Genomic DNA, 18,607 nt, shown 5'->3' with positions numbered 1-18,607 from the left:
AGCAGGATGGGGGGGATCTTATAGAGACGTATAAGATAATGAAAGGGATGGATAGGGTAGAGGTAGAGAGATTCTTCCAGCTCAGAAAGGACAGTAGGACTAGAGGGCACAGCCTCAAGATAAGGGGGGGGGGGCAGTTTAGAACGGAGTTGAGGAGGAACTTCTTCACTCAAAGGGTGGTGAATCTCTGGAATTCTCTGCCTGTTGAAGTGGTGGAGGCTGCCTCGCTAAATATATTTAGAACACGGGTAGATAGGCTTTTGGTAGGCAATGGAATTAAGGGTTATGGGGAGAAAGCGGGAAAGTGGAACTGAGCCACTTCAGATCAGCCATGATCTTATTGAATGGCGGGGCAGGCTCGAAGGGCTAGATGGCCTACTCCTGCTCCTATTTCTTATGTTCTTATGTTCTTCCCAATAACATCCGTGACTCTTCTGATGTCTTCTGTAACTTTATCAGTTTTCAGTGTTCGGACCTAACCATCTCCTCTTCACGATGGGTGTCCACTCCATCCCTCACCGCGACGGTATAACAGCATTCCACTTCTTCTCCGAAAAGAGGCACAACTGTTCCCTATCCCCACCACCCTCCTCTGCCTCCCATGAACAATATCTCCTTCAACTTCATTCACTTCCTTCAAATAAAAAGGTGTTGCTGTGGGTAACCACATGGGAACTACTAAACCTGCCCTTTTAGAAGATATTGTGCATATTCCTTGTTCCAGTTTACTCAGGTCCTCTCCTTCATCTCTTTCCCTTTGTAATGAGTGTACTAGTGTCACTTCCTGCTCTCATCAGAATTGAAAAATTTCTCCAACTTTACTTCCAATTTCTATCCTCTTCTCCCCGTCAGATGGTCTATCTCCAACTCTTTCCTCCCTGGACTTTTGTCTCCATTTTAGGAGATTTTGAATATTATTGGTAGCCTACAAACCCATTGATTCCCACAGCTGCCTCAACTACACTCTCGCATGCCCCATATGGGTGGCACATTAACTAGCACTGCTGCCTCACAGTGCCAGGGACTTGGGTTCAATTCTGGCATTGGGTGATTGGGTTTCCTCCGGGTGCTCCAGTTTCCTCCCACAGCAGGTGGAGGTTGGGTTGATTGGCTATGCTAAATTGCCCCTTATTGTCCCAAGATGTATGTGGGGTTGGGATAAAACCTGGGTAAAATGCTATTTTGGGAGTTGGTGCAGACTTGATGGGCCGAAAGGCCTCCATTTGCACTGCAGGGATTCTATAATTTCTTATTAAGACTCTATTCCATTCTCCTAGTTACAACATCTCTGTTGCATTTGATTAAATGACTTCCACACTAATGATTCTGATTTGTCTTTTCTTTCAACCAAGGATCTTTTCCTACAATAGTTGTTAGTGTCCTTGACTATGTCAGTTCCATTGCCTCCACTTTGGCTCTCACTCCTCTCCTCCCTCACTGAGACGCGGTAGGATATCCTTCATCTTCACCTCCCACCCCTCCAGCTTCAATGGATCATCCTCCATTTCTGCCATCTTGAATGTGAGGCCAACACTGCTCTTCTTTCCTGACAGCATTCCAAAGAGACTGTTCCCTCTGTAACACCATTCCTCCACTCCTCAATCATCCTCAAAGTCCCATAACACCTTGCCATGCAAGAACAGAAGTTGCAACACTCCTCCCACCTCCTGCTCTTCTCCAGGGCCCCCATTCCATTCAAGTACAAGTGATTTATTTGAATTTACTGCATTTGCTGCTCATGATGTGGTTCCTGTTACACTGGGACGCCTTAACACAAACTGTTCTGTGAAACACCTTCTCAAGCATGATCCCGAGCTTTCAGTTGTCTGCCATTTTAATTCTCTGACCTTTGCCTCCTGCACTGTTCCAAAACAGACCTCAAAAAATGAGTTAAAGGAACAGCACTTAATTATTTGATTAAACACTTTACAGCTTTCCATACTCAAACGTGGAATTCAACAATTTTGGTTTTTAATCTTTTGCTCACATTTTATTCAGGCAACAGTAATTATTCTGTTATTCCATTCACATTTCCTTGACCCATATTTTACTTCGCGGTGGTGTGTGGCTTGGTGGGGAACCTGCAGCTGGTGATGGTGTTGCCATGCATCTGCTGGTCTTGTCCTTCTAGGTGTAAAGGTCACAGGTTTGGAAGGTGCTACTGGAAGAGGTTTGGCGAGTTATGTGACTTCTATATGGTACGCAGTATGCCGCTGTGCACTGGTAGTGGAGAATATGAATATTTAAAGTGATGGATGGGGGTGCCAATCAAACAGGCTGTTCTGTCTTCATAGAATCCCTAACAGTGCAGAACCTGCACCTACAACAATCCCACCCAGGCCCCTTCCTCGTAACGCCACATATTTACCCTGCTAATCCCCCTGACACTAAGGGGCTAATCCACATAATCTACACATCTTTGAACTGCGGGAGTAAACTCACGCAGACACGAGGAGAATGTGGAAACTCCAAACAGTCATCCAAGGCCTGAATTGAGTCTGGGTCCCTGGCATTGTGAGGCAGCAGTACTAACCACCGTGTCACCATGCTGCTCTGGATGCTGTCAAGCTATTTGAGCATCGCTGGAGCTGTTAGTTTATTATCCTGTCAACAGTTGTGGCAAATTTCCTAGAATATATGGACAGAACGCTTGAACACTGGAAAATATAAGATGACTAGAAAGAGCCAGCCTGAATTTGTAAACAGTAACTCATGTCTAAGTGAGCACCGTTGACTTTTTTTGTGGGAGATACCTAATGTGGTAGATGACAGGACATTTACGGATGATATTATTATGGACTTCCAGAGTGCAATGAATTAAAGAAATATCATAGGAAGTAGAATGAGGATAATGGGCATCTACTCAAATTGTAACTAGTGGTGTTCCTTAAGGATATTTACCGGGGATTTTTGGATGAAGTGATCGGAGTTTACTCATTGCACTAAGTTAGGTAGTCCAGTAAAAATTGTAACTGGAAGCAGAACAATGCAAAGGGACATTGACAGAATAGACAAAACTGATGGAGTTCAATACATAACAATAGGAGGTCATCCAATTTGAACCCAAGAAAAATAAATCAGAGCATTTTCTAAATGGGCTGAAAATAGGAATAAATAGGGAAGTTTAAAGGTCCGAGGGCAGAAACTATGGAAAGCTTTTGTACAGATGCAGGAAAATAAATTTAAAAGGGCAAATGGAATGTTAACCTTTAACTCAGGGGGCTGGAATCCAAAGGGGTGGAAGTCTGTTACAACAATACCAAACTCTGGTTAAACTACGTCTGGAGTTGACTGTATTTAATTCCAGGCACACATCTTAGAAAAGGATATATTGACCTTGACAGATGGACCACAGATGATTCACCAGAATAACAAAGGGGCTAAAAGGGTTCAATTATGAAAACAGATTGCATTGATTCAGCTTGAATGGTATAGAAGATTGAGGGGGGTGATCTAATTGAGGTGCTTAAAGAGATTAAAAGGTTTGATAGGATAAAAGAGCTACTGCTCTCTCAAATGGAGGATACCATCTTAAAGTTAGGGCTTGCCCACTCTGCCAGATGTCAGTTAGCACGAAGGGTGGTGAAAATCTGCAGTGCTTGTTGAGGTTCAGGATAATGTTGGGGATGGAGGGTGGGTCAACTGAGAAATTCAGGACTGTAATTGATAGATTTATGTTAGGAATATTAATGATGGGTAGCACAGTGGTTAGCACTGCTGCTTCACAGCTCCAGGGTCCTGGGTTCAATTCTCCGCTTGGGTCACTGTCTGTGTGGAGTTTGCGCATTCTCCTCGTGTCTGCGTGGGTTTGCTCCGGGTACTCCAGTTTCCTCCCACAGTCCAAAGATGTGTGGGTTAGGTTGATTGGCCATGCTAAGAAATTGCCCCTTAGTGTCCAGGGTAGTGGAGGTTAGAGGGATTAGTAGGTAAAATATATGGGGTAGGGCCTGGGTGGGATTGTGTTCGGTGCAGACTCGATGGGCTGAATGGCCTCTTCCTGCACTGCAGGGTTCTATGATTATGGGACTAAAATAGGCAGATGGAACAATGATGGAACAATACAGAACAGCAATATCCTATTTGAGTGGCTGACAGGCTCAAGGATCTGAATGGTCTCCTCCTAATCCCACGTTCCTCTAAATGCAAATTCCTCTTTTAATTCTTTTATACAGAAACGCACAGCAACAAGGCTAGGGGAAACTCAGTTATCAACTGACTACACCTGCTATTAGCAGTCCAAGGTTTTTAAAAAGCAACATCTATTTAAAAAACTAAAACATTGCGCCAGGATGTAGTTATTCATCTCCTAAAATAGCAGCAGACAAAACGGTGAATGATGGAAAAGCAGATATTGGAAATAATGGGAGGAAATAACCAAAGGGAAATCTGGTGCAGCAGGGCTGCAGAGTCTATGTTTCCTCAATAGAGCAAGAAGTGTGCATGACATTTGAACCATTAGATAGCAGTCTGAAAGAGAGAGAAAGGCATACCCTCAGCCTAATCCATGGACCGGCTTTACAGAGCATGGTTGCTATGGGTGACCAGTGAGATGACTGGAAGTCTGAATCTGAAGAGCTCTTTGAACTGTTTGGGTTCGCGGGTCTTTCACAGGCCTCAAGGATTCTGAAGCGATGTTGAGCTTTATAAAAAAAAACATGCATCACCCAGTCCTTTCAACTTGAAGCCCATTTTAAATAAATGAATAGTGTGGCCTTTTGTTCACACAGTACAACTGGCTTAAGGCAGCTGTCGCCCTCCTACACACATCTGAACACAGATGTAGGCAAAGCTCCCTGCTCCTGTCTCTATGCTGCATAAACATTTGGGATAGCAAAACAGATGTGCATTCTCGTAGCACCTTTCACAATCCTCAGGACATCCCAAAGTGCTTTAGAGCTACTCAATTGTATTTTTGAAGTGTAGTTACTGTTGTGATGAGGGGAATGTGCCAGCCAAATTAATAGCACCACGACAGTCTGTTGTTTTTTTGTGATGTTGATTGAGGGATAAATATTGGCCAGAACACCAGGGAGAACTCTCCTACTTCTGTTCAAATTCTGGCATGAGATCTTTTATTTAACATCTATTTTTTCTCCACTTGAGGAGGCATCTCAATTGAAAACCAGCACCTCTGACCGTACAGCACTCACTCAATACTGCGCAGAAATGTCGCCCTTAATTGTAGGCTCAGGTCTCTGGCGGTTGTTTTGAACCCATGACATCCTGATCCACTATGGCAGAGCTTAAAAATTAAATTATTAGTGATAACCCATGGGCTGTAGCTGGTGGGGAGGTAGATAGTCTAAAATTGAACACAGTAGGCAGAGACCCTGGTAGAGATGTTACAGAGGGCAATAGGCTATTGAGGTGAGAGCTAAGATCTTGGAGTCAACAATGGATTGTCTTCAGGACTGAAAATAGTGTCCATGAATCAATGGCACAGGCTGGCTTATTTCACCAAGAAACAAGAACTTGTTGACATATCTGGCAAAGCCAATGGGCCATTTGGCATGTCGAGATTTTGCTATGTAATGTTTGGAATTCAGGCTTCAGCTGTACACTACTGGGTGCAAAGGCTAGACATTGTCCAGGATCTGTCAACATCTCTCCGAGATAAAGGAATTCTAACAGGACATGAATTCCAAATGAGCAGACTGCACAAATCTGTCACTTTAATTGTTAATGATGCTCACAGGCAGATAGGCCTCGAGGGGAAATAACATCAGCATTGAGTGCACATGACAGGGTAGAGGTCTTTATGAAGGGAGACTTATTTTCAACTTGTGGGGGTGTCCAACTTTTGGGGGCCAGAAATATCAGATGGTCACCGATAAATTCCATAGGGAATTCTGAAGAAATATCTTTATTCAGAGAGTGGCAAAAATGTGGGATTTGTTACTACAAAGGAGATGTATTGACGTCTTTAAAGGAGTAATTAACTAGTTGCACAAGTGAGAAAGGAATAGAAGGATAGAATTAGATGAAGTAGGATGGAAGGAGATTTCAGTGGAACATAAACACTGGCATGGACCAGACTGAACGTACAGCAAGAAGCCGGCACAATGAAATTCTCTCGGTTTCTAATGCTACTTCCCTAACACAGCAGGAGCCAGCACCTGGAGAATTCTTAACTGCACGCATGCACCATGCTCCAGACCACAGCTGCATGCCCCACCCATCTTCCTGGACTATCAGTCTCCTCCCAGACACAGAGTCTGCTCTTAACAGCAGTTGTCCATGCTCCTTTACACAGGCTCCATTCCCACAGTCGGGAATTCCTTCCACACACCAGGCAGCTCGCCACCCCCAGTTTCTGGGCACAATTGGCGGCAACTTAATCCTCTCTGGCGCCGGGGTGCCCACTCTGATCTGTGGCATCTGCCAGTTACAGTGCCTGCGGGAAGCACAGGAGAAGCGGAACAAATCCAGGGCTTCAAGTGAATCAGGCATCAGGCAAGGCTCGCAAACTATCAGCAGCGCTGTTAGATGTAGTGTCCTTTTACACCAGAATAGTTCAATTTAATGCACCAAGCATCTGGTGCGAGAGAATGCTGACTGGACAGATAACCAGAGACAGAACACACACTGTGTTAACTCCAGCAGCAGCTCCTGTCTTCTGTTGCTAAAATTTTTGTCCATTCATTTTTTTTTAAACTAAAAATGACACGAGTGTATATACAGATGGGAAAATAAACCCCGCAAAGTGCAACACTGAACATCATGACCATTAACAGTCCCCTTATTCACGTGGTGTAGTGGTTATGTTACTAGACTAATAAACCAAAGAGGGCGAGTTTAAATCCCACCATGGCAGTTGCAGAATTGGAATTTGATTTAATAGAAAAACTCTGAAAATAACACTGCTGTCACAAAACTAACATTATTGTACATACCTAGGCTCTATAGTCGTTGTGATAACGCTGCTTTCTCCTGCACAGCGCCAGATGTGAACTAGAAAAAGCAATGAACAGTCTCAATCCCTCTAATCTCCTGGAATCTGGTTCCAGGTAATAGCTCTGAACCTTAGCAGAATTGTTCTATTCTTCCAGTCAGAATCTTTGACCCCCCACCCCCATTCGCCTGTCACAGGGACAATCTATCCATGTTCACCCCCAGTTAAGACGCCCAAGCTTCACTCATCCCTTTACTAACCATTTCCTCAGTGTCGCTCCCATTCCCAACTCTGCAACAAATGCTGATTCCCACACTCTGCAGTCTCCTGCCCACCCCATTCTCCCAGTCTCAACCCCACCCCTACACCAACTGTTCCCTCCCTCCCCAGCCTGATCCTCAAGCCCTGACACCCCCTTCCCGAGGGAAGTTGGGAGAAGGGTGAGGAGGAATGCTTTCCCATGGAAAAGCGACCCTGTAGTTTTTGAAGCTTTCAACAACTCACACTGCTGTCAGATTATCAGCCACATTTTTTAATCTTATCTTTACTAACTTGACAGCAGGATACATCCAAGAGTCTGAACATGAATTGGCAAAACAGCAGTTGATGTAGATCATACTTTCATCAGCCTCATGCTGACGTCTTGCAAGCCCTGTATTTTATTATTGACTCTGTCTTTCCTATCTACTGGAGAGAAGCAGGTTCCTTGCACCATCTTGTTTCAATCTATTTGTAATCATATCTGCTCTTTTCCACAAAGTATTCTTTATTCAGCGATCTATCCTGATTTACAAACAGGAATCTGGCTCTGGTGCTTTTAGGTTTTATGTTTGTTTTATTCCCTGATCCCCAAATGCAGGGACTGAATGATGATACAGAAATGTCCATGTTCTTGGGTTGTATGCTACAAGTTAACGATGATAAAAAGGAGCAAGTTTAACACTCAGCAGTCTCCAATGTGCTCATTCTGCCCTGAAGATTTTGTGATTCTGAAACAACCAGTTATCCCTTGGCCCTGTTTACCAATCTGCTAATCCTTCCATCACATATTGCCGTCTTAGGAGATCCACAAATCTCAACCACTCCAAGTTCCTTATAAAGATAGGTCCTTGATGTTAGCGATCTTGTCACTTTTTGGGAATTGTTTTTATCGTGGTTTGCTTTTTGCACTGTCTAAACTTTGCTTCAACACAACATGAGCCCAGCCTTCAAAAATATCTAATGGCTGCAGAGGGTGTCATTGAGGTAGGTGCTTCGTCAACTCACTTGCCATCAATAAGAAAACCACAGCATACCAGAGAAACAGAAAACCAGCTGCGAGAAAATCCGGGGAAAAATACTACTGCCCAATGATGCTCCATGCCCTGGGATAAAGTATGGATTCTCCCAGGAGATAAATATTTCCCATTTACTCAATCAAAATCAGAATTATACTATACCCTGGTACTGTTGCTTTATCCAATAGTGTTTTGGTATTGTCCCCATACCCAGCACAATTCTATGTCACTTGTAGTTATTTATTGACTAACCACTGCAATTAACCCAGAAGGTAGTGGCAGTGGCACAAAGATGTTGTCACTGGACAGGTAATCCAGAGTAATCCAAGGGTAACACTCTGGGGATCCGTGTTTAAATCCCACCATGGCAGATGGTGAAATCTGAATTCAGTGAAAGTCTGGAATGAAAAGTCTAATGGTGACCATGAAGCTGTTGTTGCTTGTCATAAAAATTCACTTGGTTCACCAATTCCCTTTAGGGAAGGAAATCTCTCGTCCTTACCCAGTCTGGCCTACATGTGACTCCAGATCCACAGCAACGTGGGGTTGACTCTTAAATGCCCTCAGGGATGGGCAATAAATGTTGGCCCAGCCAGCAACGCCCACATCCCATGAAAGAAATGGAAGCAAACAAATACAGATATAAAATTTAACTGTCTCCAGAGATTTGCAGATAGTAATCTACTGCCATGATGCAGATGATTTATGGTTTCAGCTGAATTCTTTCATTGGGTTATTTACTCCCAGTCTGCTTTAGCTGGCTGCCCGGCTTCCTCTCAAGCTTTAAGTTCTTCTTTCCTTTGGCAAGAGTCACGGATAAGGCAAGTGTATATGAGAACCCTGTTATCCTGTATAATTATCACCTTTATGGGAAGTTTTTGAGAATTAATGAGAAAATTGCAGGTGGAGAATGTGGAACAGCAAATGGACAAATTATACAACTGGATCAGATTCAAGAAGAAAAATATCAACGTCAGAGGGCGGCATGGTAGCACAGTGGTTAGCACTGCTGCTTCACAGCTCCAGGGTCCTGTGTTCGATTCCTGGCTTGGGTCACTGTCTGTGTGGAGTTTGCACATTCTCCTCATGTCTGTGTGGGTTTCCTCCCACAGTCCAAAGATGCACGGGTTAGGTTGATTGGCTAGGCTAAAATTGCCCCTTAGTATCCAGGGATGTGTAGGTTAGAGGGATTAGTGGGTAAAATGTGTAGGGATATGGGGGTATGGCCCGGGTGGGATTGTGTTTGGTGCAGACTCGATGGGCTGAAGGGCCTCTTTCTGCACTGTAGGGTTCTATGATTCTTCCCTTGAATCCTAGCCTCTTGAACATTCCCAATTTTAGCCTTTGGCTGATCTAGTCCTAGGTACTGGCTTTCCCCTCTCTATGCCTCTCAACTCCTTTAAGACACTCTTCAAAGCCCATTTTTTTTTAACCAAGACCTGTCCTAACATCTCCTTATGAGGCTCAGTGTCAAACTGTGTCTGATAAATGCTCCTTTGAAGCACCCTGGGTTATTTCACTACATTAAAGATGTTGTTGAGGTTCTAATTATGTGAGTGGTGGTGAAGATGGTGGCAGGGAGGGGCAGCTTAGAAATCCCAGTGTCACAGAGATCCTCCTGGCATTAACGCTGAGACCACCATCAATTTTTTACATTTCATTTCTCACTGGTTAGCTGGCCAGATTGACAAAGTGGGTGGTGGAAAAACCAGTAAGAGAAGGTTGCAGCCTGGGAGCCTTAGGACCAAGAAGGATTACTATTAAACTACTGAGTCTGTCAAAGGGCAACACCCGTTTATCGTTTTTGATAAGCGAGGGGATTAAGGGTTATGGGGAGAGGGCGGGAATGTGGAACTGAGCCACGACAGATCAGCCATGATCTTATTGAATGGCGGGGCAGGCTCGAAGGGCTAGATGGCCTACTCCTGCTCCTATTTCTTATGTCCTTACGTTCACCCAGATTGTTAACCCCATTACTTTATTTCCCAGACACCGCTCGCCCTGCTATATATTTCTATTGAAATGCCAATCAGAAAATGAAACATGGAAAAGGGAACGAAACTCATTGGGACAGACAGGGTAATCTGTGAAGTATCTCTGTTTTACTGGCATTCAGAAACATCCAACACCCTAGCAACATTAAAAGGTCATCCTGTGTTCCGGCACAATACTGTCTTGTTTATTCTTTCCCTGTTGGAATTGAGATGGAGGCAGAGATTCCCACTGGAAAAATGAAAAGCATGCCAACTCCAGTCACAAGGCGACCGTATGACAGGTGTGATAAAAGCACCCTTGTACGCTTCCCTGTCACTCTGTCTATAGTTTATTCCTCACAGAACCCCTCCCCGCTCTCTTCCCATCAACTTCCATTCCCCCCTTTAGCTAACCCCATTTCATCAAAAGCTTTTAAAATTTTACTCTGTGGAAAACATTGGCAGAGTGACTCCTAAAATAAACTATCCCTCACAATGAGTAACAGACTGCCAAACCCAAACACTTGCGCTCACCTTTCACCGTTACGTGACTCTGCTTTGAACCGGTGATTTTGTTTAACTATAGGGCATTCATTGAAAAATATTTGGACAGGAGTCAATCTGGTTACAGCTCAGCTGCTGTATTATGAAAATGCTCACAGCCCACTCACTGCTAATAGCAATATCATAAACATAACATTCCCAAAGGCCTTGTGGTTTTTACTCCCAGCCATAAAATAATCCTTCATTGTTGCCTCCTGAAAATTGAGCTATTATTAAGTTGGTATTCTGTTGCCATGACAACTCAGAATAGCCCATCAGATTCATCCCAACTCTATTTAGCATTCCTCTGAGATTGGTATCATCTATCTAGTTATAAGTATACCAGATGGCAAGATGGACTGAAACTCCAGAGGTTCCTATGGTTTTCACAATCCACTCAACCTTTCATCATCTGTTTCCTACCTTACAATAGTGACTGTACTTCAAAAACACTTCATTGTTGGTAAGGCCTTTGGGACCTACCTGGTGAGAGCAAAGACTCAGTATAAATCCAAGTTGGTCAGTAACTATCAGGGCCTATGGCCTCCATCCCACCATTTGGTTTGGTTTATTATGCAGATATAGGCCCATAACTTCCAGGCTCTGGAGTACTAACTGGGAGATACCCAGTGATGTACCAGGGAACCACACCCTGAGGTCCCCAAGAGAGGATTGCATGGCAATTGCCTGGAAAGTTCAAACTTCCTCAGGGCAATTGTTCTGCAATGGGAACCATCCCAAAATACAATATAAATCACAAAATTCAGGTAATTCCAACTGTCTTACAATAGTTTAATTCATCTTTTGTTTATTTATTAGTGTCATAAGTAGGCTAACATTAACACTGCAATGAAGTTACTGTGAAAATCTCCTGGTCACCACACTCCTGCGCTTGTTCAGGTAGAATTTAGCATGGTCAATGCATCTAACCAGCGTATCTTTTGGAGTATGGGAAGAAACTAGTGCACTCAGAGGAAACCCACACAGACACTGGGAGACTGTGCAAACTTCACACAGACTAACCCTAGCTGGGAATCAAACCAGGCTCCCTGGCACTGTGAGGCAGCAGTGTTAACCACTGTACCACACTGAAGCAGTGAGTAACTAAAACTCACTGAGTCGTGGGTAATTACACCACTGACCCCTCAATCCTGCCAGGGGACTTCCATCACCATCCCCCCCACCCCCCACAGGATCCTTCCAGCCCTCAGGAATTGATCCTCACCACTCCCCCCAACCATTCCCAGCCCTCCACAGGGCCCACAACCTAGGCACTCCATGGCGCTCCCCCACCCCTAGTCCAAGCCCATGGGCTACACCCCCCCTGCTTCCCAACAGTCCCCAAGACTCCCTACCCCCACACTGATCATTTAACCCTCCCCACCCTCTCCCTTACTTTACAAACATACCTTCTCCTTGGCTTCTGAAAGTGGCCGGACTACTTTACAACAGCTAGTGCTGTTTAGAAAAAAGTGGATGCAACCTCCTTACCCCAGACTCTGCTGCCCTTACACAAGGCCTCAGGAACCTGATGTAGGACACAGTTCTCACCCAGCCTAAGATGGAAGATCAGGTGAGAAAAGAGCAGTTGGATTTTGAGTTAAGACATTAGGAGTGCAATTGCAATCTGACTGATTGCATATTCTGTAGAAGTTCATTGATACGTTGAAAAACGAGGGCATGAGTTTTAAATTATTGTATGGCACCACCGTGTTTCCAGCACAGTTCGATATCTACACTTGAGAGTTCAGTGAAATGCTAAGATGAGATCTATGGCTTTTTCCTCATTCACTACAATCTACTGTTTACACTTCCCTATCCATCTCTTTCTATCTAGCAAGATAAAGAGTTATTACTGCACAGAAAGAGGCCATTTCATAGAATCACTACAGTGCAGAAGGAGGCCTTCAGTCCATCAAATCTGCACTGACTCTGACAGAGTGCCTTATCCAGGCTCTCCCCCACCCTATCCTATAACCCCATACACCTACCATGGCTAATCCATCTAACCTACACATCTTGGGACACTAAGGGCAATTTAAAATGGCCAATCCACCTTTTGCCAACTGGCTGTCGACAGAGAAATCCAGCAGTTCTCATTTCCCTGCTCTATCCCCTTAGCTCTGCGAGTTGCCTGAACACTTGTTTTTATATAGCTACTTTCTTGACCTCAGGACTCCCCACAGTGATTTACAGCCAATGAAGTATTTCTGAAGGTGTAGTCAAATGCTGTAACGTAGGGAACCCGGCAGCCAATTTTCACACATCAAGATCCCACAAATGGCAAAGGAAAACTAACCAGGTAATCTCCGAGTGATATTAGTCGAGGGATAAGCATTGGCCAGGATATTAGGGAAAATTCATTGTTCTAATAATAGTGCCATGTGATCTTTTGCATCTTCCCGAGAGGGCAGACGTCAGTATTATCAGAAAAACAGCATGCGTGACAGTGTAACACTCCCTCAGTACTGTACTGAAGTGACAGCCTGGATTCTGTGTTCCAGTCTCTGGAATGGGGCTTGAACTCATAACTGACTCACAGGTGGACCACTAAGATAAGGTTGATAAGATATTTTTTTAAAATGAGTTGTTGAAAAGGTTTACGTTGATGTAGCTATAATACAGTAGTTATGGGCAGCAGTTTAATTACCTTCATTAAGGTGCCGCTACCCTAAGGCAGCCTCCAAAGTCCTGCTTTATCCATTTTTACTTCCTGTGATTTACTACTGTACCAAATTACTCTGATTCGATTTTATAGCCTCATGACAAGGCTGGATTACTTTATAGAAAGTGCTGAAATTCTATCACAGCGCGGCTTCACGCAGTAGCTGCAGTGTTTAAAAGTTACTCTTGCTGTGATAATGCCACAAATTGTAAATTCTTTGACAATCATTATTACAGATTTCTAAAAAGTTGAAAGGATTTCTTTCCACCCCTCAGTCTGATGTTAATTGATGTAGCATTTCATTGCACCGGACCAAGTGACTCTAGCTGTGTATCAATGGTAAGGCTGTACCTTCCCACTGACTCCAGTGACAAGTGTAAGCAATGTTCAGGAAGGTAAAAATCTCTGGTTATACTGTTAAATTAATGGGTTTCTAACTATTCCCTGTGGGCACACTCCCTGTAAATATTCAAAAACCCTTAGAAAACAATCCTACACTCCCAGAGCATCCCAGTAAATTTGTATATAGTCCCCGGAATGTCCCATATGTGTTCAAACACTGCCAGGGAGCAAACTGACATATCCCTGGAGAAAGCCTGCAAACGCTGGCATATTCCACAAATACTCTCCTATTCTAAAACGCTCTCCAACTTGACTCACTCCTTATGTTGCCTTTCCGTTAACAGAAAGCCTTTGTGTCTGTTCACGCATTTTGAAAATGTACTCTAACCCAAAGGAAAATGGTGCAGTGAACATTATTGCTCTTGGAAGGAAACAGGTATAATGGATTAGTAACCTAAGAAATCCAGAGGTCAGAGGGATGAACATCTCTCAATGTGACTTTACAACTCAAGTCACTGGAGTAGGACTTGAACCCCCAAGCTTCTGCCTCAGGTGGTGACAGTGCTATTAAGTGAACCAGAGCTTGTACCTTGAAAAAAAATAAATTTATCACCTGCCTTAGTCTTTGTAGTCAACTGTCCAAACTCCCATGCACCCAATTGCTGTGGCTGAGCTCACTAGGCAGAGACTGAGCAAACTTCTACAATGTGGGTGAACAGCCTGTCCACAGAACCTGCTTCCTAGCAACACAGGAATTACTGGATGACATTGTTGGTTAAGCATTGCAATCAATCTCTTAATCATTGAGCCTACAACAGACCCAGACAGGAGATGAGGAAGACCTCAGTGGTGGAACCATAGGTCCAAAAGGCACTTGTTCCTCCCAAAAGGCCACACTCACCACATTATGTTTCAAATAACTCAGATACCGAATCTCAAAATACCAAAAAAAACCTGAGCCGCAAAATTTATTGCAGATTTGAACAATGAAATAATGTAGTGTGGGTCGCCGAGAGGCAGAGTATTTCTGACTATTTGAAATGCCTACATTCTCAAGTCGCCCCATTGCTTCCTCCACAGGCTGCACGAGTCAGTTTTTCTGCCCTTACTACTTATCCTCTTATAGTTTGCTGCATCTCTGGTGGATTTTGAACTCACTCCATGGCTCCACAAGAGCATTGTCATTTAAAGCCAAACTGGACTTTGTAAAAATCAAGAATGGTCAGCAAATTGGACACTGCAAAATTTTCAATCTTGCTAATTTATCTTATCCCGGCAAAGATCAGAATCAATATTGAAGAATGTGTTTGTTCTTGCTTGTTTGTTGTTGCTGTGTTTACAAAATGTAAAAAAAAAGTGAAGAGCAGGCATCAGGAGCAGCCAAGTTCTGACAATAAACCGAGGACTGTTTCTAAATAGAGCAACAGAGTCAGGAGCTATACAGTTTGGGAACAATAGGCATGACAGAATGTGAGAAAACAAATGTAACAAAGAAACATGTCACAAGCAGAGTGAGTAACAGACTGCATGTTATACACAAGACTTTTTATTTAGCTACATACACAGATATAGTTTGTACATTGTATTGACAGCCTCACATGTACTGAGATAATGGTTTTTGCTTTGATGGACAACTCGGTGTTAAGCACTGCCTGGTGTGGCTCAGGAACTCCACTCTCGCCTGGCAGTCTCATCATATTTGCTGCAGAGGAAGGCAGTGGGCAGAGGTGGTGCAGCAATTTCTGGCCTCCTGTTATCTCTGGACCCTCCTGGCCAGCTGAGCGTTCTGTTTCAGCTCACCTCTTCCGATGCCCCTTCAGACTGGAAGGCGGCAACTATTCCCAGTTGTCACATCAATGTCTGCCATTTTCATATTTCATTTGCCGGGGCTGGGGGGAGGTGTTGTCTGTGTACATAAGGTATTAATGCCAGGAAGCAGTGACCCAGTGGCCCGTTCTCCATACAGAAGCTGTGTATATGGCCATCCAATGGACATGGCTGAGCCAATGCAGATGTTACTGTTTTAGCAATGTGTGTATGCTGATGGAATTAGCACACTCCAGACCCTCAGGTTTGGTGACTCTGTTCCACCAAGAAATGCCAAGGATAGCAAAGGTGGAAATTGTTCAGCCTTTTCTTCTCTCTGGCAAATGTTGTCCAGGTCTCTGTGGTACAGAAGTGCACCAAGGACATTGGTCTGGTAGATTCAGTTTGGTGTTCTGAGTCAGGCTGCTATTGTTTCACTCTCACTTACTCAGCTTGGATGTAACAGCTGCAGTTTTTGCGATACGAGTGTTGATTTCAGCATCAAGTGACAGATTACAAGCAATTTTGGAGCCGAAAGTATGTGAAGCTATCAACAATCTCCAAATCACATTGTCAATGCTAATTGACAGAGGTATTTTATATGTTCAAATAATGCACACAATCAGATTCATATGCACATAGAGTAATGAATATATTCATAAAGAGAAAATCTGCCTGTAGATGGATGACAGCTGCTGTTAAGACATAAGAACATAAGAATTAGGAGCAGGAGTAGGCCATCTAGCCCTTCGAGCCTGTCCCGCCATTCAATAAGATTGTGGCTGATCTGAAGTGGATCAGTTCCACTTTCCCGCTTTCTCCCCATAACCCTTAATTCCCTTGTCTGTCAAAAACCTATCTACTTGTGTCTTAAATATATTTAGCGAGGTAGCCTCCACCACTTCAACGGGCAGAGAATTCCAGAGATTCACCACCCTTTGAGTGAAGAAGTTCCTCCTCAACTCCGATCTAAACTGCTCCCCCTTATCTTGAGGCTGTGCCCTCTAGTCCTGCTGTCCTTTCTAAGTGGGAAGAATCTCTCTACCTCTACCCTATCCATCCCTTTCATTATCTTATACATCTCTATAAGATCCCCCCTCATCCTTCTAAACTCCAACGAGTACAGACCCAGTCTATTTAGTCTCTCTTCACAGTCCAACCCCCTCATCTCCGGTATCAGCCTAGTGAACCTCCTCTGCACTCCCTCCAAGGCCAAAATATCCTTGTGCAAGTGCGGCGACCAAAACTGCACACAGTACTCCAGCTGCGGCCTCACCAGTGCCCTGTACAGTTGCAGCAAGACTTCCCTGCTTTTATATTCTATCCCCCTCGCTATGAAGGCCAGCATCCCATCTGCCTTCTTGATCACCTGCTGCACCTGCAGACTGGGTTTTTGCGACTCATGCACAAGGACCCCCAGGTCCCTCTGCACCATAGCATGCTGCAGCTTTTTGCCCTTTAAATAGTAATCCCTCCTACTATTATTCCTGCCAAAGTGGATAACCTCACACTTGCTAACATTGTACTCCATCTGCCAGGTCCTCGCCCACTCGCTCAGCCTATCCAGATCCCTCTGCAGACTTTCCACACCATCCGCGCAATTTGCTGTTCCACTCATCTTTCTGTCATCAGCAAATTTCGTCACCCTACACTCAGCCCCCTCCTCCAGATCATCTATATAAATGGTAAATAGCTAAGGCCCCAGCACCGATCCCTGTGGCACTCCACTAGTCACCAACCACCAATCAGAATAGCACCCATTGATACCAACTGTCTGCCTCCTATTTGACAGCCAATCCTCTATCCACGCTAACACCTTACCCCCAACTCCATGCACCCTCACCTTTTGTGCGGCACCTTATCAAACACCTTTTGAAAATCGAGAAACACCACATCCACCGGTTCCCCTCTGTTTACCGCAGTTCCCCTCTGCCTACATAGATGAAACAATATTGTTGATGCAGCCTCAGAACAGACTCTCTGGTCAGCACCAAATATCAGTGCTGATGGAGCTGGGAGGAAGTTCTGCAGAGTGTACAAAAATGCACATATTCATTTGTGTGTCACAATGCAGGTAACTGCTGTAAATCATTTGGTGCTTCCCACACTATTCAATCTACTTGATTCCCAACAGTAGCAATGGGAATGTCAGAATGGCTGGAGTCTCCAATAAAGCCCCAGAGACAGTATTGATGGGGTAAAGAGAGGAACAATGGGAGTGTGGAAGGAGGACAGCACAGACAGACTGTGTTCAGTAGTTCCTGCAAGATTTTCTTTTCAAATATTTACCCAGTACCCTTAGGCAGTGCATTACAGACCACAACTCCTTGTGCAGAATAAATTCTTCCTGCTTTGTCAATTATATGCAAGTAATTGTAATTCAACTCAGTAGTCCTGGGTTGTAGTTCAAACTAAATATATGTGTTCAGTACAATTTCCCTCTCCCATATATTCCCAAAACCTTGTATGCAGCAATCATGCATCTGAGAACACAGTAAGTAGTAACATTGTAAATTTAAATCAGAAACTGTAGTTATTTTTCAATTTTGTGAAAAATTAATACCCAAGACAGATTAAACACATCAATTCCCTGCCCAGAAATATGTTTAGATATATCGATAACAAAAGTGTGTGTGGAGGAGGGGAGGGTACAGGAGTGTGTGTGTGTGTGTGTGTGGGGGGGGGGGGGGGGAGGGGAGGGTACAGGAGTGTGTGTGTGTGCGTGGGGGGGGGTACAGAAGCGTGCGTGGGGGGGGTACAGAAGCGTGCGTGGGGGGGGTACAGAAGCGTGTGTGTGTGTGGGAGGGGTCCAGGAGTGTGTGTGTGTGTGTGGGAGGGGTCTAGGAGTGTGTGTGTGTGTGTGGGAGGGGTCTAGGAGTGTGTGTGTGTGTGTGGGAGGGGTCTAGGAGTGTGTGTGTGTGTGTGGGAGGGGTCTAGGAGTGTGTGTGTGTGTGTGGGAGGGGTCTAGGAGTGTGTGTGTGTGTGTGGGAGGGGTCTAGGAGTGTGTGTGTGTGTGTGGGAGGGGTCTAGGAGTGTGTGTGTGTGTGTGGGAGGGGTCTAGGAGTGTGTGTGTGTGTGTGGGAGGGGTCTAGGAGTGTGTGTGTGTGTG

General features: G+C 44.4%; 1 protein-coding gene across 1 annotated transcript in view; it reads right to left on the bottom strand.

The window, feature by feature from the left end:
• crip2 (cysteine-rich protein 2) overlaps positions 1-18,607 on the bottom strand; it is a 53,802-nt gene that overhangs the window by 32,386 nt on the left and 2,809 nt on the right. The gene's annotated exons all lie outside the window — the stretch shown is intronic.

Source organism: Carcharhinus amblyrhynchos, chromosome 14, assembly GCF_965287045.1.
Source record: "Carcharhinus amblyrhynchos chromosome 14, sCarAmb.v2.hapA, whole genome shotgun sequence".
NCBI lineage: Eukaryota > Metazoa > Chordata > Chondrichthyes > Carcharhiniformes > Carcharhinidae > Carcharhinus > Carcharhinus amblyrhynchos.
Note: the sequence above shows the minus strand (reverse complement) of the source record. Positions and strands in the feature narration are given on the sequence as shown.